This window comes from Stegostoma tigrinum, chromosome 40, assembly GCF_030684315.1.
Source record: "Stegostoma tigrinum isolate sSteTig4 chromosome 40, sSteTig4.hap1, whole genome shotgun sequence".
Classification (NCBI taxonomy): Eukaryota; Metazoa; Chordata; class Chondrichthyes; order Orectolobiformes; family Stegostomatidae; genus Stegostoma; species Stegostoma tigrinum.
Genome location: NC_081393.1, coordinates 11,849,207 through 11,873,612, shown reverse-complemented (window position 1 = coordinate 11,873,612; position 24,406 = coordinate 11,849,207). Strand labels below are relative to the sequence as shown.

At 49.0% G+C, this 24,406-nt stretch overlaps 1 protein-coding gene across 3 annotated transcripts in view; it reads left to right on the top strand.

The window, feature by feature from the left end:
- Window positions 1–24,406, top strand: part of LOC125447980 (fibroblast growth factor receptor 1-like) — a 173,861-nt gene that overhangs the window by 34,168 nt on the left and 115,287 nt on the right. The gene's annotated exons all lie outside the window — the stretch shown is intronic.

Below are 24,406 nucleotides of genomic sequence, written 5' to 3'. Positions count from 1 at the left end.
ATTAACTTCACAATTCTCCCTTTACGGCTTGAATTTTAATGTTACCAGTTTCCACAGTTGGATATCAATCCCTATTCCCAGCCTCCAGATGACTAATGTAGTCATAAGATCGTGGTTCTTGTATCTCCCCCGTTAGAATTACTGGAAGCAGAAATAACAAGTGTTAGGCAGCAGAGTGGTAAAATCAGCTCTGATCTTCATGATTTCGATTACCAAGTAGCCTTACATTTGCTCTTAATATATATGTTGCAACTTGGTTTACGAAAGTTGTGGAAGTAGATCACTGACAGACTACATGCATCTGCACAAATCTCACAATCATTGATTTGTGAATCAGATCCTTAATGCTGGAGTAAAATCATTTGTTTTGTCAAGGACTCAGGGGAGAGGATTGGATTTGTGTTATTGTTCATCTCTTCCATTCTTAACAACATGTTCAAATTTCCTTTTCTTAATTTCTTTTCCCTTTCAAAAACAGGTGGCAGTGTGCTCCCCTACATTGTTGATGAAGTCCAGTTAAATAAGGGCACACAGCAAATGCTTTTGGTTTAAACCTAAGTTGGGTTTATTAAAACCCAGTGAAATGGTTAGTGACACAATGCCCATATAAAGATGCAGCCAAGAAAGAGAGACAAGGGTTAGGAGAGGAGGCAGTCACAGTTTGCTTTAAGCTTTTGTCTGGCTGCAATGAAAATCAGTTCATGTGAATTTGAGAATCAGTCTCAGTTTCCAGTTCACGTTCTGGGTTGAAGTCTCTTCTGTCAGCCTTCAGACACTGTTAGGAATTGTAGACTGTAAATTGGTTGACCTTTAGCAGGTGAAACACAGTTCTGATAGATTGGGAGATGGGAAGCAGGCTTTTCAACAAGCCTGGATCCTGGCAACTGTTTTGCTGGCCCAAGCAGGTTGAGGGGCAAAAGTTGTCGTCTTAACGGTGATTCTCAGAAGCCAGCAGTTTCAGGCAGGTTGAGATGCTCATCTGGTCAGGTGCATTTCGCTGCCCCCATGGCAGAAACCCGTTGTGTTTTGTCACAGGTACCTAATGAGTTGTTTGCATGCGGTTGAGCAGGAATGAATTTCCATCGTCTCCCTCGTGAGCTGGCTGAGGTAGGACTGTGGTCTCTTGGACCTTCCTTTTTTTTTGGCTTGGGTGGAAGGTTCACACAATGCTTGGGGTGTCAGATTCCAGGGACGGATGAGTTTGCTTTGATCCTGATAATTGCTTGAATTTTGTTTTTAGGAAGCACTTCACTTGCTCTTTGGTTTCTTAGCAGCCATTTTAAAATCTGGCAAGAGTCCATTTTGAGAATAAGGTAAACAAGATGGAATCCCATTTGGGGAGTCACAATGCTGCATCTGTCGGGTTGTGCCTGCTGGGGTGTTAGAGATTTCCGAAGGCCCGAGCTGTGAAGCGAAGACACGCAGAGGCTGCATGTAGCTTGTTGCCTGAGGGGCATGTTTCAGAGACTTGTAGGCCTTGCTGGAGCTGAAATCGGGAACAATCATGTCCAAAGCCTCAATGAGCCTGGTGCAGACTGACAGCTGAGACCTATGTCCAGTGGCCTCGATGCACTGCATTATGGCCGGGGTGAGAGGTCGCAGAAAGGCAAACCAATGCTGTCAGGAAAGGTTTTGCCACAGCCCATTGCCCCAGCGCTGCAGTGCCAGTCTTTAACTCCTGCCCCGCCTTGCCAGACTGACAGCAAGGACCTGGCAGGAGGTCAGGTCCCAGCACTTCAGCCGCTTCGCGGAAAGAGATCCACATTAGGGCCAGTGGGAAATGGGATCATCGCTGCTCCTGGGCGCCTTCCTGTTCCAGTCCCGGGGTTCAGAGCACCAGCTGGAAGTGTGTTTTGAGATAACGCAGTGTGAAGCTAGATGAACACAGCATCCGAGGAGTGTGTTTTGGGAAATTGCTTTCAGTCTCGGGGCCCTAACCCAAGAGGTGCCGTTTAACCTTTTTTCTTCTTTCCCCTGTGGAGTTACTGAATGAGCTCCTGCTATCCGTGGGTGGTATGCCATTCCCCCCGTTTTCTCTCTCCACCATCGTCCGACAGGCACGAGGGGGATTTGGAAAACATGGCTCACATTTGCCTCCAGCACCAGATCTTGGCAGGTCGATTTGATTCTGCCATGTTCAGTCAAGGCATTTTTCCCACAGACTGAGCGATAAACTGTCTGTTCGTAAATGGAAGTTGCTTTGGAATTAAGTGGTCTGCTGTAAACTTCATCGCCCAACATTGGACTGGATTGGAGCACGCTATTGCCATTGGATACAAGTGAATGCAGAGCCAGCTTTAACGCACCGCCCCCCCCACCAAGCACACATCTGTCCTTTTTCTGTCCTTGTCACAGTTTGAACAAGGTGATTCCAATCTATGAAAGTGGAAATGTATTGCTGGCAAGGTGCCAGCCCATTGCAGAGCAGGATGCTTCAGTGACCCACAAGAACGCAGCCAATGTCAAAATCTTAATAGACCCCGGGCAGCATTCGTGGGGCTGATAATTGAACCACAAAGTTTGTGCCGCACAGGTCCCAGGAAATGACCTTCTGGAACAAGCGTGAGCCCTGCAGTCTCTCCTTCACCTTCAAAGGTACCTGTGCCCTGAGTCCCTGCCGACCAACATCACGAACATTCCACCGTCACGCAGAAATGCAGCTGGCACCTCCCAATACGCAAGCCTGACACGAGGTTCTCGCAAGTAACTGCCCTGTTGATTTTGTCCAACGACCTGTACAGCTGTAACATTCACCTCACGTTGTGGCAGTCACTTGGGGAGGAACGAGGAGTCTCCATTTTAAATCATGTTTGTGATCCCTTCTTGTTTGCTACCGGACAGTGATTGCTGGGGGTGGCTCAGCTTCCTCTTGAGTCGAGTTTCTGGAACGGAGAGGAATTCCACAGGATTGAGTATATGCAGGAGTATGCCAACAATTTCCCAGGATGTGGAGGAAAACCCAGTAAAAGACTCTCCGGTTACCTCTATGTAGGGGCATTAAGCTTCAAGTGCCAGAAGCATTTGAGTAAAACCCTGAAGGGGACGTTTGAAGCTGAGAAAATCTATGCTCAGTTGCATGAAGTCTCTCAAGAGGCTGATTCTGAAGATGGGGCGTTGAACCCAGAGTTAAAATGAGCCTTGGGGATGCAAAACAGAAGGGTAATCTCTGACGGCCCAGCAGAGGACCCTCGCTGGGATTAATTGGATTGTGTTTTTGGCTTTGACCACATCGATATTTCTTTTTGATTTGCCCCTCTCTCTATCCCTTCGCTCCTGCAAGCCCACAATTTTTTGTGGTCTGTGCGCTCATCTAAGCCTGGCTGCACCAGCAATTTCCACTGTAATTGCCTCACTGCCAGCTGTGTTGTCACTGGCTAGAGAAACAGGGAAGTCATGAGTAGGCCACTACTCATAGTACGGTAACCCTAAGCCAGCATTCCGTCTGATCACCCACAAGAAATGAGCAAACTCCACACACAGTCGCCCGAGGGTAGGATTGAACCCGGGTCTCTGGCACTGTGAGGCAGCAGTGCTTAACCACTGAGCCACCATGCCGCCCCTTAATCTAGAGACCCAGGTCATGTTCTAAGGAACCAGGTTTGAATCCAAATGCGGCAGGCGGTGGAATTTGCATTGAATAAGAATCTGGAATGAAGAGTCGAATAATGTCGATTGTTGGAAAAATCCCTCCTGATTCACTCGTGTCCTTCAGGGAAAGAAATCTGCCATCCCTTACCTGGCCTGGCCCACATGTGACTCCAGGTCCGCAGCAACTTAGCTGACCTTCTGGGAAATTAGGGATGGTCAATAAATGTTGGCTGAGCCAGCCTCATACCATGAATAAATGAAAACGTATCTCTTCCCTTCTTTCATTTACCTTCAGATTCTATTAAGTGATAGCATCACTCTAGACTGTGCTCTCAGGTGGTCTGTCAACACATCCAGACTGGGAGGAAATCCCTGGAAAAATGTGTGGAGAATGAATGGGGTGAGCTCGACATAAGCCCTTGATGAGGGACTCTATGCACTGTCTCTTGCTCATGTGCCGTTTGCACTGTTTTCAGCAATAGGAAGGTTTTTCTTTGAGGCAGACCAGTGTTTGTCGCTCCATCAGATGTACAGGTGATCCAGTCACACACAACAGTGGCTACACTTTGGAACCGCTTCATCGGACAGAAGTGCTTTTGGAAGGCCTGAGGTCACAGGTATCGGAAACATGCAAATTTTATTTCCTTTTTCCAGACTGCTTGTTCAGCTGATCTGGTGTTTTTTAATTGTTGATACGGAGCTCCTGATGTCATGATTTTACAGCTGCAGAATGTGTGAGATTGTCAGGCTGTGAGCCATTTAGACTCGGGTCCAGTTGACTGTAAGAGAAAGCAGTCTGGCTTAAATACGATATTTGATAGCTGTGAGGACGGACACTGACGGGGATGTGAATGGGGAGCCTGATCAGTTCAGATCACACCTTTTGACCAATGGAACACTAGCTTGAGTCCACCCAAGACGAGTGGAAATCCAAGGTTTTTTCTGACGGTTTGTGGATGTGTTCTCACAATGTGAAAGCAGCTCAGTGTAAGTGACAGCTCTGAGCTCCTGGCAATTTGTGACTAATGCTGAGCTTACTGAAGAGGCTCTGTTATGGTGAAGAGAAATGTACACTGTGGTTAGGTGTGTGTGTGTGTGTGTGTGTGAGTGTGTGTGTGACCATCGATGAAAGCCTTTTGTCTCATTGTGGAGGGCAATGTAAGTTGAATCAGGAAGTCAACATGGAGTTGGCACAGAGGACCTTTATTCAGGAATTTGATTAGAAATGGTTAGTGTCAGAGTCAGACAGCACAGACCCAACAGTCCACTCACTCTATTCCGACAGTCATCTCAAACCGAACTAGTTCTGCCCCCCCTACACTTGGCCCATATCCCTCAGTCTTTCCTATTCACAGACCAGTCTAAAGGTCTTTTAGATGTTGGAACTGTACCTGCAACCACCCCTTCCTCTGGATGTTCCTTCTACACATGGACTGCTCTGTTTAAACAAAAAAACAAGCTCCAATGTCTTCTGTCTGAAATGTTCCTCCTCCCACCTTAAAAATATGCCCCTTCATCTTGCGATAGTAGGAGCTGCTGATGCTGGAGAATCTGTGGTAACAAGGTGTAGAGCTGGATGAAGACAGCAGGAAAGCTGAAGTTTTGGGCCTAGACCCGAAAGGTCAGCCTCCCTGCTGCTTGGCCTGCTGTGTTCATCCAGCTTCACACCTTATTACCTCTTATCCCCTTCATCGTGAAATGCCCCATCCTACAGAAAAGACACTGGCCATTCTCCTAGATCGTCTTCATTGTTTTATAAGCCTTGACACGGTCAGCCCCTCAACCTCCAGTGAAAAAACTCCCAGCCTCTCCTTATCACTCGAACCCTCCATTCCCAGCAACATGCTGGTAAATCTCTTCGGAATCCTGTCAAGCTGAATAATTTCCTTCCCAGAACTGGGTGACCATAACTGGAGACAGTAATCCAGAAACGGCCTCCCCAATGTACTGTCTAACCTCCAATATGACACCCCAACCCCTATACTGAAAGGACTGAGCAATGAAGCCAAGTGTACTGAATGCGTTCTTAACCGTCCTGTCTACGTGTGATGCAAACTTCGAAGAATTATGTCCCCAAACCTCGTGGTTTCTCAGTTTGACAACATTGCTCAAGACCCTCCTTTTAATTGTATAAGGTTTTGCCTTAGTTTGTTTTAACAAAGCACAATACCTCACATTTATCCAAATTAACTTCCATCTGCCCCTCTTCAGCCCTTCGACCCCTTGATCAGGATCTCTTTGTAACCTTAGCCACCTTCACTGTCCTGTATACCACTCATCTTGATGTCATCCACAAACTTTTACTAACCATGCTTTCTGTATTCTCATCTGAATTATATATATAACTGACAAACAACAGTGGGCCCAATACCGATCGCTGAGGAACGTCGCTGGTCACAGGTCTCCAGCCTGAAAAACAACTTGACTGCGCTGTCTCCTGCCGTTAAGCCAATTTTGTGCCCAGTTGGCAAGCTCGCCCTAAATTCCATGTGATCTAAGTGGACCACATAGTCTACTGTGTGGAGCCTTGTCAAAGGCTTTACTGAAGTCTGACAAAGGTTTTGTTAAAATGTTTTCCTTTTCTTTTCTCTTGTAACAGTCTTCCCCCTTTCATTGACTTTGATTCAAGATGATGTGTGATCAAGTGCTGCCCAGCCTTGTGATCACTGATATAGTGCGTCCCACTCACCAACTTGTTGAGGTCTCAGGGTTGTTGCTGCAATCCTCAGTGATAGTGACAAGAACCAAGGCTAGGAATGGACAGAAGGCCCAAGAGCAGAGATCTAAAAGAGTTGGGGCTGGGGGTGGGTGGAAAGTGTAGAAATGGGTGAGGAGGGAAGGGCTCAGCTTGGTGAAATTGCCCTCAAACACGTGTCCCATTTCACTAGATCGCTGTCCTATGTTGTGAGAAAAACACGGGTCCCAATGCCAAGCCCTGGGGAACGCCACAACAAACCTCCCTCCTGCTCATTGACCATCACTGTATGCTTCCTGTTGCTCAACCAGTTTTGTATTCCTGTTGCTACTGTCCATTTTCTTGCATGAGCTATAATGTTGCTCATCGGTCTGTTGTGTGGCACTACATTCAATACGTAGGAGTCCATGCCCACCACATCAACAGCATTGCCCTGTCTGTTACCTTATGGCGGGGATGAAAACACCAGGTTAGGCAGATATGAATTTTTTTTTTGAAGAAATCCTGGATAACTCTGTAATTAACCCACATTATTGCATGTGACTGTTCATTCTGAACTGAAGAATTGTTTGGTGCGCCTTCCCCATGATCTAGTTTGAAATGACTGCTCTCTAATTGCTGACTTTATCTTGATACCCTCGATTGAGTGCACTTGCAGTATTTGAAATGTGTCCTGGAGCATGCGTTATTTCTTAAACCTCCATCAATCATGAAGACCTGTTGAATGAATGAATGAATGAATGAACGAGGGGATGTGTTGTGAGCCCAGACCTTTGTCACTGAGGAGAGGCAGCGGTCTTCACTTAACCCCAGCTTGGCCCATTGTTTCCCATCTTCAACCCTTCAAAAGGTTGTGCTCGGTATGCACTAATGTTGACTTTATTGATGACCATCCTGTGCGTGTGTTTGGACTTGGCAAACACGCGGATACAGACAGCTTGTGGTGGAGCAGGAACCCGTTGATAAGGAGTCTTTTGTATTTCAGGCTCCCCGCCATTGGAAGCAGATCCTTCTCTGTCTGCAACGAGGGATTTGTAGGCTTCCCTGGACAGTGTGTGGGAGGGAAAAGGATTCCTATTACTGCGTTGAAAGGGATGGGAATGCTTTCCTGGTAGATGCAACATAGGCATTCTGTTTGATACTTCCAGCTCCCGGACAGGGGAAAAAATACACAGCGTTTACATACCACTGCTGTCTAGACAGGAACTGGAAAAGAGCAGAGAGCTTTTCATTAGGGGGTGCAGGGTGAGACGTGACTACTGGAAGGCCCGAATACTTCAAGAGGCGTTGGTGATTGATGTGTTCAGATGCGAACAGTGTGACTGACTGAAAACAGACAAGCATTTAATTAAATCACAAACACTGTGCCATATCCTGGCTTGAGCCGGCACGGTGGCCTGATTTCCCCACTGTTTGCATCATTCTTTACACTGTGTTTGTGATTGCTCACACTCTGTGTGGAGTGAGCTTGCTGCACGAGGAGGATGCGTTGAGAGGTTCAGCACCTAACGTTGCTCGGTGGGCTAACTGTTCAGATCCAGGGTTTTCGGGAGGGGACTTGCTCGCTGCCTCGATCAGAGGATGAGCATTTTTTTCGTTCACGGAATGAGGGCTACTCTGGCCAGGCAGCATTTATTGCCCATCCTAAATTTCCCAGAGGGCAGTTAAGAGTCAACCATGTTGCTGTGGGTCTTGGTCATATGGTGGCCAAACCAGGTAAGGATGGCAGTTTGCTTCTCTAAAGGATGTGAAGGAACCAGTTGGGTTGTCCCAGCAATTGACAATAGATTTATGGTCATCGTTGGGCTCTGATGTTTAATGAATTCAAGTTCCACCATCTGCTGTCATATGATTCAAACCTGGGTCCCTACAACATAGGGTCATAGAGTAACATAGCATGGAAACAGGCCCTTCGGCCCAAACTGGTCCATGCTGACCATGGTGCCCATTCAGCTCGTTCCATTTGCCCACATTTGGTCCATATCCCTCTAAACCCTTCCCGTCCATGTTTCTATCCAAATGTTGTTTAAATGTTGCTATTGTAACACTTTCTCTGGCCATCCATTCCAAAATCACACTACTCTCTGCATGAAGAAGTTGCCCCTCAGGTCCTTCTTAAATCTTGCCCCTCTCACCTTAAACCTATGCCCTGTAATTTTCAATACTCCATCCCTGGGAGAAAAAGACTATCTGCATTCATCGTATTTTTGCCCCTCATGGATTTTATACACCTCAGTCAGGTCACCCCTCATTCTCCTACATTCCAAGGAATAAAGCCCTATCCTGTCTTACCTCTCCCTATAACTCAGGTCTACTCACCCTGGCAACATCATTATAAATCTTCTTTGTGCACTTTCCAGTTTAACTATGTCTTTCCTAAAACAGGGTGACCAAAACTGTGCACAATATTCCAGGTGCGACCTCACCAACAACGTATACAACTGTAACATAACATCCCGACTCCTATACGCGATGCCTTGACCGATGAAGGCCAGCGTGCCAAATGCTGCCTTCACCACCCTCTCCACCTGTGATACCGCTTTCAACAAACTCTGTACTTGTACTCCTAGGTCCCTCTGTTCTACAGCACTCCTCAGGACCTTACCATTGACTGGATAAGTCCTACGTTGGATTGACTTTCCAGAGTGCAACACCTCACACTTATCTGTATTGAGCTGCATTTGCTAACCCTCAGCCCACTTCCCCATCTGATCAAGATCCCTCTGTAATTTTTCATTGCCGCCTTCACCATCAACAATACCTGCTAATTTTGTATCACCCGCTAACTTACGAATCATGCCTTGTACATTCACATCCAGATCATTATGTCAATAACAAAGGCCCCAGCACTGACACACCTGCGGCACACCACTAGTCACAGGCCTTCAGCCCGAGAAACAGCCGTCAACCATCTCCCTCTGCTTCAGACCATCAAGCCAGTTTTGCATCCAATTAGCTGGCTCTCCCTGGATCCCATGCGATCTAACTTTCATGACTAGCCTGTTGTGCAGGACCTTGTCAAAGGCCTTACTAAAATCCATACAGACAGCATTCACTGCCCTCCCCTCATCCATCCTCTTGGTTCCCTCTTTGAAAACCTCTGGAAGATTTGTCAGACATGACCGAAGCCTCTGAGGTAACAGTCTAGCAATAATCACATGAGGCCATCGCCTCCCCGTGAATGTTATTTGTTGAGACCACAGTGAAACTTGTTGTCGTTCCCTGAATGCTTTGATCCTGAAGATTTTAAATGGCAGTCGGGGTGGGGTGGGGGGAGAGAAGCATCCCAGTCCTTTGCTCAGCCTGTATCCCTGTTTTACACCATTCGTTCCACCTGATTGCTTGTAGCCAAAGTTTCTCCTCCCTATTCTCTCGCGTGGTCCCCAAGTTCCCTTGGAAAGTATCTCAGCGTATTGGCTTTGACCACTTGCTGTGCTGACAGGTCCCACTTTGCAACCACACACCCAGCAAAGACATGCCTTGCGAATTCCTGATGCAGCGTATGAGTCACTGTCTTGTCTACAAGTTGTGGGTTCTTTTTCGAGTGAAAACATTCAAGCCATTCAACACGTTGAAAACCGCCATCAGGTCAGTCAATGAAAAGGAACGGAGGGAGAAAAGGCCTGTGCACATTTCCTTCCCACTCCCCAAAGCTGTTGAATGAGCTACAGTCACTGTAAATATTATATGTGTGATGAGACTGGTGTAAAATTGGCCTGACAAAAGTACCTCAAAGTCCAGTGGTTCCTGCTTTCTGTGATCATTCCTTTCTCAGTCACAGTCCAGAAGTGTGCACTGTGTAGAAAGCTTGCTTCGGGACAGTTCAACATATCACTGAGCTCACAAGTAGATTCGCTGTCGGACCTGAAACGTTCACTCTGCTTTCTCTCCGCACCTGGTGCCAGAGCTGTCGCTTCTCTCCAGCAGTTGGTAACGTAGCTGTCTCACCGCAGCCCGTGTTTTCTAACGTGATGTGAGCTAACAAAGGAGCCATTCCAGTAATAATTCTGTTTGATTTGTGATCGTGTCCAGTTCTGACCCTGCTGCTCACAAACCTTTTGTTGCCATGATTCTGCAACTTAGTCAGCAGTGAATGAGTTTGAAGGAAGAGCGCATCTCATCTCAGCAGCAAACTTCAGCCTCCGTTCTATCAACCAAGTTCCTCGGACAGTTGGTGTTTGAATAAGTTTAGCTTTTGCTCTCACGTACTCCACAGGGCACAGACCAGAAAGAGGAGACACTTAGCTCTGCTACTCTCTCCCTACCTGAATGTCATAGCGGGACTATCAGGTCCATGATCTGGGAAGGGACCAGTATCCCGCTTCAGTCAGCGCATGGGGGTCGATGGCACGGTGAGGGCTGACTGAGGTTGATACTGGCGGGGAGATCAAGAACAAAGGTATTGTTTGGGAATAGAGTTGCGACACAGCAAGGGCGGGACAAATGGACAACTCTTCCCAGAAGAGACAGCTGTGGATACTAGGATCTCTTGGGGTGATGTTAATGGGTTTTCTTTTTGTTATTGGGCCCAGAGATTGAGGGACAATGAGGTGAGCTGGAGAAATAGATGGCAGGACAATGGTGACCCTGTTCTAGGTCAGAGGGATCAAACAGCCTGAACTCATAGCCAGTTCGTGCTGTTGAATAGCTCTGTGTTCCTCTGTACTGGCTGCTGCTTCACTCCAGATGTTAGGAGATGAACTTTCGTGGAGAGACAGGTCAACTCCCAGTGGCTTGTTAGTTGCTGTCAAGGTGCAGTGTGATACTCTCCAGGGTGGTCTCTTTGTTCCCCTGTTTGATATTTTCTGATGTCCTTCTATCTGTCTGATGCTGGAAAGAGACCAGCAACAGTTTCACTGTCTCTGGTAGAAATGGGCTGCTTCGCTGGGATGTGTTTCTCACCACATGACAGCCACAAGCAGGGCCCTGTAAAAACACTGAGCAGCTTTCACAAGCTGTAATGCAAGGCCTTCTCTTCAGGCTGGGAACTGTGGGTCACGTCCATGGAGAGCTGTGCACACCTGGCCACTGGTTGCTGTGGTAACAGTGCTCTGTGCACAGACTGCAGATGCAGTGTTTTTGTGGAGGTGGAACTTCATCTTTTTGTTGGTGGTCTGTAAAGTGCACACAGGCCGCTTTCTTTCTTTGTTCATCTCTGCGAGGATACCACTGCCCGAGTTTTAACTCTCTGTCGATTTCCTATCCCAGGATCCAGGCAGTGGCTGGAACTGTGCAGCTGCAGTGTCGATGGCTTTCTGCACAATGAATTATCACACCAGCCCTTATGCAGTTCAGCGTCTGGTGCCAACTGGCCATTACGAATGATGGATTGGACATTTGTTTGTCTCGTGAATCTTGCCTTTGTCTTTCTCCTCTCTCGTGTGTAAATAATTTAAACAGTGGCCATTACTGGGTTTCTGAGTGGAGTCCCCTTCCTGCCTTTGCTGCCTGGTTTCTGGGACCGACACTGTAAGCCTGTTGCTTTCTGAAACTCTTTCTGAAAGGGTTCACTAATGCCCTTTGGGGAAGGAAACTGCCACCCTTACCTGGTCTGCTCTACATGACCCACAGCAACGTGGTTGACTCTTAAATACCTTCTAGGCAATTTGGGATGGGCAATAAATGCTGTCTGGCCAGTGACATCCTCTTCCCGTGAATGAATTTTTAAAAAAAAGTTTATCTGCCTTGTGAGGACTTCACTTGCCCTGCGTCTTGCACATGTGTCAGGCTGCCCTTTGTCCTTCTGGAAAACACATGCTCGAGGAGCTTTGGGGGGTGAAAGGGACACTTCTCTTAAAATAACCACAGCAACATCTTTCATTTACCTGGCACCGTTAACACAGCAAAGCATACTACAGCGCCTCACAGGAGTGTTACCTGACAAAACGAAATTAAGCATCTGCTCAGAGGGAAGACGATAAATAGCCATTGGTGAGGGAATGAGAGTAGGGCACTGAGAAAACACTGGGAGTAATCAGGCACAGTCCCAAGAGGCTTTGTGCAAGCAGCACCAAATGCTTTTTTGAGGAAGTAGCATGTGCTGAGGGTGAAGGTAATTGGGTGGATGTACTGCCCTGAGATTTCCAGAAGGCCTTTGTTAAGGTGCCACAGTGAAGGTCATTGCCCTTGATTAAAAACTTTTGGTCTGCGGGCTTACACTGGTGTGGAAAGGGGATTGCTTGGCCAGCAGGAAACACAGTCAGCCTATGTCAGATGTTTCATGGCTGTTAAGATGTAACGAGTGATGGGTGCTAACACTTTACCATGTGTCAGTGACGGAGATGTAGTGACACAAGGTCCCGTTGTGAATTTGCAGATGGCAGAGGGGGGTTGTAAAATAAATGGTGAAGAGGGCAGAAAGAGGCTGTCGGGGTGGAGTGGGGGAGGGGGTGCGTGGGAGTTGGATAGGTTAAGCAAGGATGCAAAGGTGAAACAAACTGAGGACAGCATGTGTAAATGTGAAATTGCCCATTCCAGCAGGAAGAATAAAACTGAAACATAATCTAAACCGTGATACAGGATATCCTCTTGCAGGAAGCATGAAACTGGTTTGTTTGGAGGTGCAGCAAGTCATGAGGAAAGCTGATAGAATGGTATATTTTACTGTGGGGGAATGAAACACAGAAGGAAGGAGGCTATGCTATACTCATAGACATTCCTGGTGGGATTGCATCTGGAGTTCACAGTTCACAGACAGAATCCCTGCAGTGTGGAAACAGGCCCTTTGGCCCAATTAGGTCCACACCCACCCGCAGAGCATCCCACCCAGACCCATCGCCTAATAACCCACCTAACCTACACATCCCTGAACACGATGGCCAATTTAGCGTGGCCAATCCACCCAGTCTGCACATCTTTGGACTGTGGGGGGAAACCGGAGCACCTGGAGGAAACCCACGCAGACACGGGGAGAATGTGCAAACTGCACACAGACAGTACTGTGTGAGACATTTGGTGACCTGATCTCAGGAAGAATGTGAATGGGCTTGAAGCAGTTTAGAGAGGGTTTGCTGGATGAATACTTGAGACAGGCTGGTTGCCTCACTGAGGAACACTTGGACAGGTTTGGCTTGTAGCCAGAGAGGTGACTTGATCCTGAGCATGCTGAAAGGGTGTGTGTTAATGGGATTGTTCCTGCTGTGGACGGAAGGTTGGCGGCGGGGGAGAGAGTTCAGTATTGAAGAAGATGCCAGAACTGAGGGAAGTTATAGACCGCTTCCAAGAGTTATTTGCATTTTCAGCTTCAGGTGAAACTGTGTGGCCTAGAACAACAGTAGAAAATGTCCAGGCTGGCCCAAGTATTCGCATCCACCAGGCTGGCACATGGCCATGGTAATCTTCCACAGTGTGCGAACACACGGCCCACTTTTGATGGAAGATCTTTGCTGCTGGGCTTTCATATCCCAGTCAGACCAACCTTTGGAAACAAAATGGCTCAGTTCCAGTTTTATTGCTGGCGGGATTGCTCACCATCAAGGCCTCAGACAATTCGTCCAGCTCTGCCTCTCAGTTTCTTTCTCTTCGCGGAACCTCGCTTCGGGGAATCCGTGTTTCGGGGCAGGCCCGAGGCCTGAGCTGCCATTGAGAATTCCCAGCCAAGGCTTCTTGACAAGCTTTTGGTTGGAATTGTTTTAGCTTTCTCCTCCAACGTGGGAGGACTGTACCCACTGGGAGTCTGAACTCTTGAAACCAGTCCGGCCCTGGTGCCCCGCAGAGGAACAGTCCCTTCCACCAACTCGCCATCACAAAGGGGGTGTATCTGCTTGGGGGTGGGGGCAGGTCCGGGAGAGCGGGGGCAGGAACTGAAAACCACATTGGAAAGCCACAGGCGACTCACACAGTGAAGCACTGCTGCTGCTGCTGGGTGTCAGAACTGACCGAGAGAGAGAGCTAGGAAATGCTCAGCAAGTCAGGCAGCATGTGCACGCAGGGAATTGAAGGTTAGTGTGACCCTACAGGAGGGGGCACGGATAGCCCCCCCACCCCCCGGGCGGGTCAGTCCGAAGCTAAGGGCCATAGGTTTAATGTGTGAGGGAAAGTCATAAAAGGGACCTCAGGGGCAACTTTTCGCATGAGAGGGTGGTGCGTGTCTGGGCCAAATGTTGGCGACTGGGAGGAGGTCAGACTAGGATACAGACTAGGATATTTAGTCGGCATGGACGAGTTGGACTAAAGGATCTGTTTCTGTGCTGTGTATCTCCGTGACTCCACCTCCTGAGTCAAGTCAATCCTGTTGGGAATTTCCTAAACCCCGCACTGTACTTTGTGCAACACGTTTATCTCTCCTCGCATATCTCATCTTCATTCTCCCTCAATTTGAAAGGAAAGAAAGCAGGCAGAAATGGCCTCTTTGGAATGGGAATAGCTGGGGCCCAAGTGTCACTGACTGAGTTTGCTGTGTGTCTGTGTGTGAGGCACTGACTGGCAGGTGACTTTCCATCACAGCCCCTGCAAATGACAGGACTGTGTTAATTCTTACCCAGCCAGCAGCAAATGATGGAGGCAATAATGGCAAACTGAAAACACCTCAATCTTTCATTTCCTGCCCTTGGAGGGGGCTTGCAGTGGACAGATTGGCTGTTGTATTTAATTACCACTTGAAGGCAAAGCCTGCAATTTTGTTCGAGGGGACAGTTTGAGATTTTGAGAAGGCCCTTCTGAAATGCGCATCTTGCCTCCTGAAGCTGTTTCTGATGGTTGCTCTCCTCCTCGCTGAGAGCGGAACAACATGCTGGGAGTTAGCAGGGGATGACCCAGCCCAGAGACACAGCCACAGCATGGAGAGAGTACCACACAGTCTGAGATAACCAAGTGTAGAGCTGGAGCAACACAGCAGGCCAGGCAGCATCAGAGGAGCAGGAATGCTAGACCCTTCTTCAGAAATGGGGAAGGGGGAAGGGAGCTGGGAGTTAAACAGAGAGAGGAGGGTGGGGCTGGGGAAGGTAGGTGGGTTGGTGATAGGTGAGTGCAGGTGGGGATTGATCAGTGAGGTGGGAGGAGCAGATAAGTGGGAGAGAAGATGGACATGTTCTATCAGGTCAAGGAGGCAGGGATAAGAGGGCGAGTTGGTATGCAATGAGGCTGGGGGTGGGGACATTTTGAAACTAGTAAAGCCCGCATTGTGAGCATTGAGTTGTAGGCTCCCAAGGCAGAATATCAGGTGCTGCTCCTCTAGCTTCCGGGCAGCATCATTGTGACACTGGGGGAGGCCCAGGATGGACACATCACCCAGGGAGGGGGCGGGGGAGTTGAAGTGATTTGTGACAGTCAGACGTGCTGTTTCCCTTATTCCATCCCAGTGACTCATAACCATTCCCTGGCCAACAGCAATGCCAATGAAACAGAGCATCTGTTGACAAACACAACTGGACAAGCCCTGTTGCTGCTGTCACTCCGAGAGTAGACCAGAGGCTGCACGGTCTGCAAGCTGCAAGCTCACACGTCCGCGACTCCCCATAACCTGTCCATGACAGGGATGAGTCAGGTTTGTGATGGAACCCCAGTGCATGGGCCTCCTGACTCTGTGTGTGTGGACATTTGCCGGCACTGGTCTGCTTTGCTGAAGTGTGGGTGAATCCTGACGTGTTTTCCTGACAGTGGGGTGGGAAGCTGCTGGAGCCAGACTGAGATCACCCACCTTAGGGTGCTAAAGTTAGGGTGACTCCTGACTCCCCAAAGCCTGGCCACCATCAACAAGGCACAAGTCAGGAGTGTGGTGAAATAATCCCCTCTTGCCTGGATGGATGCAGCCCCCACAGCCCTGAAAAAGCTAGACATCATCCAGGACGCAGCAGCCTGCTTCTTGGCACAATATCCACAAGCGTCCACTCCCTCCACCGCTGATGCTCAGTACACACTCCGGGTACTGTCTCCAAGGTGCACTGCAGAAATTCACCGAAGATCCTCAGGCAGAACCTTCCAAACCTACGGCCGCTTCCATCAAGAAGGACAAAATCTTCAGACATAAGGAAGCCGTCCCAACTCCAAGTCACTCACCGTCCTGACTTGGAAATATATCGCCCTTCCTTCACAGTCGCTGGGTCGAAATCCCGGAATTCCCTCCCTAAGGGCATTGTGAGTCAACCCACAGCAGTGGGCTGCAACCGTTTAAGAAGGCAACGAGGGGCAGGCAGTAATAAAATGCTCTCTCAGCCAACAATGCCCGCATGCCATGGGAAAAAACTGCAGGAATACAAAACTTCCATTTGATCTGTCAAGGAACAGCTACTCAGGGAGCCACCAGACTGTGACATTTGGATTGAGTGCGAGTTGCTTCGAGCTGGAGCGTTGCCGAGTCAGTAGCTGGGAATTGGGGTGTAAGCCAGGAGGTCTGCAGCCTGTTGGGAATGGTCTTTGGAAATGGGGGAGGGGGTGTGCGTTCTCTCAGGAAGAACATTTATTGCATTGTTGCAATGCCAGTTCTCATCAAGCTTTTGAATTTCGCCCAGTGCAGTGATAAAACAGGCAGTGCTGGAAATGCTTCACAGCTTGTGTTGGACTGTCTGAGCATTTTCTTCTTGCGTCTGCTCTCCGTATTTTGAGCAGCTCCCTTCTTGAACTGAGATGTGACAGCAGCCACCTTCACCACTTCCCCGCGCTTCCCAAAGGTCCAAACCCGTGCTGCACAGTTGCTCACTCACACCTGCTTCTTTTGGCCTGTTGTCCCTGCTATCTTCCGGTCAAGCTCTTCTTTTAAAGACAAACTTCTCAAGCCTTGTGTCAAAATCCTCCTCAATCCTGCTCTCAGTTCAACCAACTTGTGTTGGTCCCAGTTATAGACTCTTGAGCCTCGCTGATTCATCCAGCTTCAGCAACTGGGCCTCTGCCTGCCTCGGCCCCTGGCTCCCACGTCCATCCCCGATCCCCTCTGCCTGCCTCGGCCCCTGGCTCCCACGTCCATCCCCGATCGCCTCTGCCTGCCTCGGCTCCCACGTCCTTCCCCGATCCCCTCTGCCTGCCTCGGCCCCCGGCTCCCACGTCCTTCCACGATCCCCTCAGCCTGCCTTCGACCTACTCTTTTCCAACACAGCTCTGTGTCTGAGCTTTCGGTCACTGGGCCCTGCTATGTGATTTGGTGTGGAGTGCTGTGCATTCAGTCATGTGAGGCACCTTGTAATATGTTCAAGGTGCCACATGAAGGAAAGTTGTTGTTATAGTAGCTGCTGGGGAGTAGGGGTGGAGGGGGTGACTCCTGGTGCATTTCCTGAACTCCATGCCTTGAGCTGACTGGAGGAGTCAGGAGCTGACCCACTTGGCCGAGGATCAGCAGCAGCTCTGGGCTGGGGTTTGCTGATGCCGAACCATCTCAGCCGGGCTGTTCCAGTCGGTCAGACTCAGGATTAGGGAGCGTGGTGGTGGTCGGATCACGGAGGGGAGTGGAATAGTGGGGCCTGACCATGGCCTCCGCTTATCACACTGTGGAGGAAAGAAAAGTCAATGTAAACAAACGGAAGCTAAGTGTGCGACAAGGATGGACAGAACTGTGACGCCACTGCAGTCGAGTAGCCTGCAGTTTAACAGGAATGGCACACACTGCCTGAGTGTGTTTTTGATAGGAACAGCCTCATGCTGAAGTAGTGGCAGCATTTTGCAGCATGCTGTTGGTGCTCGGGAAGGTGAGGCCCTCCCAGGTATATCTCTCTCTCTGGTATCCTGGGCAACCCACCTGGCCCTGTGTGCAGAACTGGGTATATTTCCTCGCTACCCTGGCCGCTGTGTTTGTAGGCCTGTGCTGGGGTTGTAACATCCTGCAGAAGGTTCTGTGTCAATTCAAGTTCCTTCTTTAACCCCCTGGCCATGCCCCTTTCCAGGTGGAAGGAGGGCAACGCAGGGAGAGGACCCCCGCCACAAGGAAACGGCTGGCTCAGAGCGAAGTGACTTCATTGACAGGAAGGGGGCAATTGGGAGGAATAACTGTCCTGGTTGGCTGCGAGAATGGCCACGGCAGCAGTTGGCCTGGGGTGAGCTGTCTCACATCTGATCCACTCACTTCACTGAATCTTACTCACTGCGAACCTCACGGTCCACAGATGGTTAGGTTCGGGTGGGTTGGCCGTGTTAAATTGTCCCATAGGGCCCAGGGAGGTGCAGGCGAGGTGGGTTAACTGTGGGGAGTGCAGGGTTACGAGGGCAGGGGATGGGAGGGTGGGTCTAGGTAGGATGCTCTTTAGAGAGTTGGTGTGGACTTGATGGGCCGAATGGCCTGGAGGGATTCCATGGTTGTACATTATAAAACTCGAAGCCGTTGAGTAAAGTGAGGCCTGTGCACTCTGCTTGTATAAATCTGCTGCCTTTGTCTCGGGCCTTTTTGTGTGTGTGTCTGTGTGTCTGTATGTGTGTGTGTGTGTGTCTGTATGTCTGTGTGTGTGTCTGTGGTGTTTTGTTTCACATGGAGAACCCAGAGCAGTAATGGTGTCAAATGTTTTTTCCCGCCTGGATTTCTGGCTCACTTGTTTAGGATTTAATTATTGGAAAGTCTTGCTCAAAGCTGGAGGCAGTGTGTGTTGCTTTTTTTTGAATGAATTTTATCTTCTGAAAACTTCTTTCACAAGTTCCAACTTAACGAAGGGAAAGCAAATGAGAAACTCAGAGCAGGCTGAGTGATGAAAATGTCTCTCACTGCCTGAACACTTCTGAGGCTGCTGTAAATGGCAGGGAGTTGAAGGGGGGAGAGAGAGAGAGAGAGAAACAGCTGAAAGAGAATAGAAAATCTCTGTGGGGGGCGCAATATGTTTGAATGGAGCATCGCTAACCTTTTATGCAGCTGGCTTCCTCTAGCTATTGTTCCCGATTAAGGAGAGCAATCTGCCTGAGGCCCTATACCGCGCTCTCTCTCTCTCTCTTACACACACTCCCACTCCTCCCTCTCTCTCTCCCATTCTCTCTCTCTTACACACTCACTCTCTTTTACACTCTCTCTCTCTCACTCTCACACACTCTGATCTCTCTTTCTCCCTCTCTCTCCCTCTTGCTCACTCAATCTTAGTTTTAAACTAGTGAGGACGATGATGTGGGACCCAGGAAGATAGTGAGGAAAGAAAGCAATCTGAGACAGTTGGGGAAAGGAGTAAGTCAGACAGGTAGGCCAGGAAAGAACAAAGCAGAGAATGAGATAGGACTGATAAATTAAACTACATTTATTTCAATGCAAGACACCTAACAAGTAAGGCAAATAAACTCGGGGCATGGCTGGGAACATGGGGTTGGGATATCATAGCAATTTCAGAAATGTGGCTCAGGAAAGGACAGGACTGGCAGTTTAATGTTCCAGGTATAGATACTATCAGAAAGATAGAAAGGGGAGCAGCGTTTTTGATTAACAACAGCATTATGGTCGTACTTAGGGAGGATATTCCTGGGAATACGTCCATGGACGTTATGTAGGAGGAGCTGCAAAATAAGAAAGGAATGATCACCTTATTGTGATTGTGCTAGAGGCCCCCCAGGATTCAGCGGGAAATTGAGAAATAAATTTGTAAGGATGTCTCGGTTATCTGTGAGAATAATAGGGTGGTTATGATAGGGATTTTGATTTTCTAAACATAGCCCTGGATTACCGTTGTGTTAAAGTCTTGGATGGATAGGAATTTGCTAAGTGTATCAGGAAATTTTCTGATTCAGTGTGTGATGGACCTACTAGAGAAGGTGCAAAATTTGACCTACTCTTGGGAAATAAGACAGGGTAGGTGACTGAGGCGTCAGTGGGGTACGACTTTGGGGCCAGTGACCATAATTCTATTAGTTTTAATATAGCGATAAAAAGATAGACTGGACCTAAAAGTTAAATTTCTAAATTGGACGAAGGCCAATTTTTGACGGTATTAGGCAAGAGCTTTGAAAAGTTGATTGGGGGGGGGCCCAATGTTCACAGGTAAGGGGACAACTGGAAAATAGGAGGCCTTCAAAACTGAAGAGGCGGTATGTTGCTGTTAGAATGAAGGGCAAGGCTGGTAGGTGTGCTGAATGCTGGATGATGAGGGAAATTGAGGTTTTGGTGAAGAAAAAGAAGGAAGCACATGTCAGGTATAGACAGCAAGGATTGAGTGAATCCCTGGAAGAGTATAAAGGTGGTTGGGCTGTACTGAAGAGGGATAAATCCCCAGGACCTGATCAGCTGTCTCCTGGACCTCTATGGGAAGTTAGGCCAATGATGGCTGGGCTCCTTACTGAGATATTTGTATCACCGATAGCCAAAGGTGAGGTGCTGGAGGTTGGCTAATGTTTGTGCCTAGGAAAGGTGGTAAGGAAACACCTGGGAACTATGGACCGGTGAGCCTGATATCAGAGGCGGGCAAGGTGTTGGAGGGAATCCTGAGAGACAGGATTTCCATGTATTTGGAAAGGCAGGGACTGGTTTGGGGATCGTCAGTTTGGTTTTGTGTGTGGGAAATGGTGTCTCTCAAACGTAATCAAGTTTTTTTGAAAAAGTAAGGAAGTGGATTGATGAGGGCAGAGTGATGTCATACACATGAACCTCAGTCAGATGCTCGCCAAGGTTCCTCATGATGGAGCCTCTCTTGCTATTATGCGCACACTAGCTTGCTCTCTCCCTTGCTGTTACACCAACTCTCTCTCTCGCGCGCACACGTGCACTGTCTTGCTGTTGCTCTCACATGCTCACTTGTGCTCTCACTCGCCCTCGGGCTCACTCTGTCTTGCGTGTGCATGCTGTGTCTCCCTCGTGCACTCTCTCTCTTGTGCGCTTGCTCTCTGTCTCTCTCCATTCCCCTGCCTCTTCCATTCCAAGACAAAGGCAGTGGACAACCTTTGTGAAATATGAGGGGGTAATTTTGCTCTGGTGGTGTGTGCGCGCACAGGTAGAATTGGGATTAGCCAAGGCCATGACAGAGGCACCTGCCTGTCAGTCAGCAATGAAGCTGTCCATCATCCATTCCCAGCCTGCAGAGGCTAGTGAGGGATAGCATGGTCAGTACGTCAGGTTGTTCTTGGCTTCAAATAGAGTTACACAGACTGAGTTGGTCACTGCTGTATGTTAAACATGTCAGTCTTCTGCTGGTTGACTGTGTGTGTGCTTTTCAGCCATGAGCTCTCAGAGTAAATGCGCCCCACTCAGTTAAAGAGGGTCCTGCACCCTAGCTTGGCTTGTACAGAGCAGCAGAATTCACTGAGATGGCAGATGGCATCTTCCATGGGATTTGAAATGTGGCCTCGTCATAAGCCATGATCCATGAAATGGTTTGTTGGAAAGGCCAGGAGATGGACCATGTGTTCCTTATTGTACCAGGTTTATTCTGAGGGTTGGACTGTATTCCAGCCCCATACATTGCCTATGGTACTGTTGGGAGGCGATCTGGCATTACCATTCTGTCTCAGGCTGCTGTCCAGCGAAGGACAGATCTCATGCACGCCTCTGTTCTATCTGCCCAAAAGCATGACTTTTCCTTTGATTTATTCCTTTTTGCTGTCGGTCTCTGCTCCCTTTTCTCTATCTGTGTGATCTCGCACCCCACCCCCAATCAAACTGACTGGAACACCCTCACAGCTGGGAGACACATCAGCATGGGGACGAGGAGTTTCCAAGTACAGAATATCACAATGACTTGGGCTTGTGTTCCCTTCAGTCAAAGATCAAGGGATGATCCAACAAGGCAGAAAGGAGGTGCAGAAAATTCTAATGTTGTGTAAGGTGGCAGGGACTGTCTGTTCAGCCTGTTGTGTGTGAGAGAGGGGGGGATACGGGTGGTGGGGGAGGAAGGGTACAGCCTGTATCTCTGTGTGTTGGGGAGTTGGTTGGTGCGGACAGCCGAGGGAGCTGTGCTATTTTCTCCTTCCCATTCCCAGCTTCCCCATCAGCAGCCTCCGTTGTCGCTGTGAGCCTGCATCCCACCCACAGGCTCATCGAGGGGACCAGGAAACCAGCTCAAAAATTATTGCTGCCCTTCCCCTGCTAAAGCTTTCACCTGATTTACCCAAGGAAAGGAACAAGCTGGTGTTTGTGGCCATAGTTTCTGAGCTTTGCTTGTGGGATATTGCCTTGTTTTGGTTCTGCCCTGCCCCTCAGCGTTTATTTGTTTGAGAAGCAGCCCTGGGCCGTTTTCCCCAAAGCCATCCTGCTGGCTTGGTGTACCAGCTCTACCGTCTGGTTTCAACAGGGCAGTGACTCCCACTGGGACACTGGTTACGGGACAGTAAGCCTGGTGATGAGGTACTTGGGAGAGAGAGCGAGCGACTGAGAACTTGTAAAGCTGTAACGTTTTCTGACTCAGTCTACAATCCATCATGTTGTCTTCGCCTTGCAGTGAAAGCATTCCTTATTTATTGCCTGTGGCTCCTTCATCTCCAGGGGGAGCAGGAAGGCTGTGGACATAGGGAATAAAGTCGGACAATACTGGGTCAGTGTGAATAATGTTGGCTTCGAGCAGCACTGTTTTATAACGGTGGCTCAGTGGTTAGCACTGCAACCTCACAGTGCCAGGGACCCGGGTTCGATTCCCGCCTCGGGCTACTGTCTGTGCGGAGTTTGCCCATTCTCCCCATGTCTGCGTGGGTTTCCTCCGGGTGCTCCGGTTTCCTCCCACAGTCCAAAGATGTGCAGGCTAGGTGGATTGGCTGTGCTAAATTGCCCAGAGTGTTCACGGGTTTAGGTTATAGGGGGAAGGGTCTGGGTGGGATGCTTCAAGGGGCGGTGTGGACTTGTTGGGCCGAAGGGCCTGTTTCCACGCTGTAGGGAATCTAGTCTCTGAATCAGCTAACAGGGAGTGCACAGGGCACTGGGTTCGAGACCGCACGCCTAGGAGTGGTGCTCCTCCCACAGTGGAGTGCCAGCCCCAAATGTGGTACTGTGCTGCCAGCCTGACGATGTGTACCCATGACTCTCAGACTCAGGGATCTAACATGCTGAAGCCCAGACAAATTAGCCAGCATTGGGTTTGGAGTTCGGCTTCTGTTTCTGGTCAGTATTTGGTTCCTGCGTTCAGAATTCCTCTCGAGGGAAGTGAGGATGAAGCAGGCCTGGGGCATGCTGGGCACAGGCTGGTCGTGTTGTTGTTTGACCCACTGCCCTGATAGTTGAGCGGGCAAAGGGATGTGAGAGAGCCATGCATCTGTCTGGTGTTTCTGTTCTCTTTCTGGTGCACTTAGCCCTGTTGTAGCATGGGCTTTGAGCAGACTGGGGTGAACAAGGAGCTCAGTCTTCAGCACCTGCAGGAATTTGCCCCTTCCCCAGTCTGCCCCAGGCTCCGCTCACATGGAGATGGTGAGGACTGCAGATGCTGGAAGCTGGAGTCAATAACTGTGGAACTGCCAGAGCAGAGCAGGTCAGATCGCATCCGAGGAGCAGGAAAGTCAACGTTCCGGGTTGGAACACTTCAGGCAGTTCTCGTGGGGCTCCTCAAGTGAATTCCAAGGAGCTTGATTCCCTGCCACATAACTCAGTGTGCTCTAAACACAGAAATCCAGCTTGTCTTGTGTGAAAGACCTGACCTCATCAGAGAGCAACAATGCTTTGGAACGATTGGGAACATCGAAAGGGAAGTGTTTGTCGTCTGAAAGTGGCTGGTGAATGTGTCAGCTGTTATTCTTTGGGTTAGAGTATTTCCTCATAGAGATACTAAGAAGGGTAGGGAGCAGTGGGTTGATGTTGGAGGCAAGCCAGTGATAGATGGAAGATCCTGCTTTGTAGTAATCAAGTCTGATATGTCCAGGGTGTGACCTCTGTCTTAGAAAACACTGCAACTTATTAACCCTTCCTCTCCTGACACTTCTTTGTTTCTAAGTGACAAGTCGGTTAGTTCCCCGTCAGGACTGTACCTGGATCTTACTTTGCGTGCCAGCCTTCCTTCGGTGATCTAGGCCCAAAACGTCAACTTTTGTGCTCCTGAGATGCTGCTGGGCCTGCTGTGTTCATCCAGCCTCACATTTCATTATCTTTCCTTCGGTTACACTTTGTTTGCAGAGTTGACACATTTGGCACATCGGCTGAGAGATACTGGCAGGACTTAACCAACAATAGACTTGCCCCTTTCCAGTTCACCTGACCCATTGTCTTGCAGCTTTTACATGTTCTCATTCATGGCCTTGTGGTTTTATCGCTGGGCTGTTAATCCAGAGACCCAGGTAGGGGACCTGGGTTCGAATCCCACCACAACAGGTGGTCGAATTTGG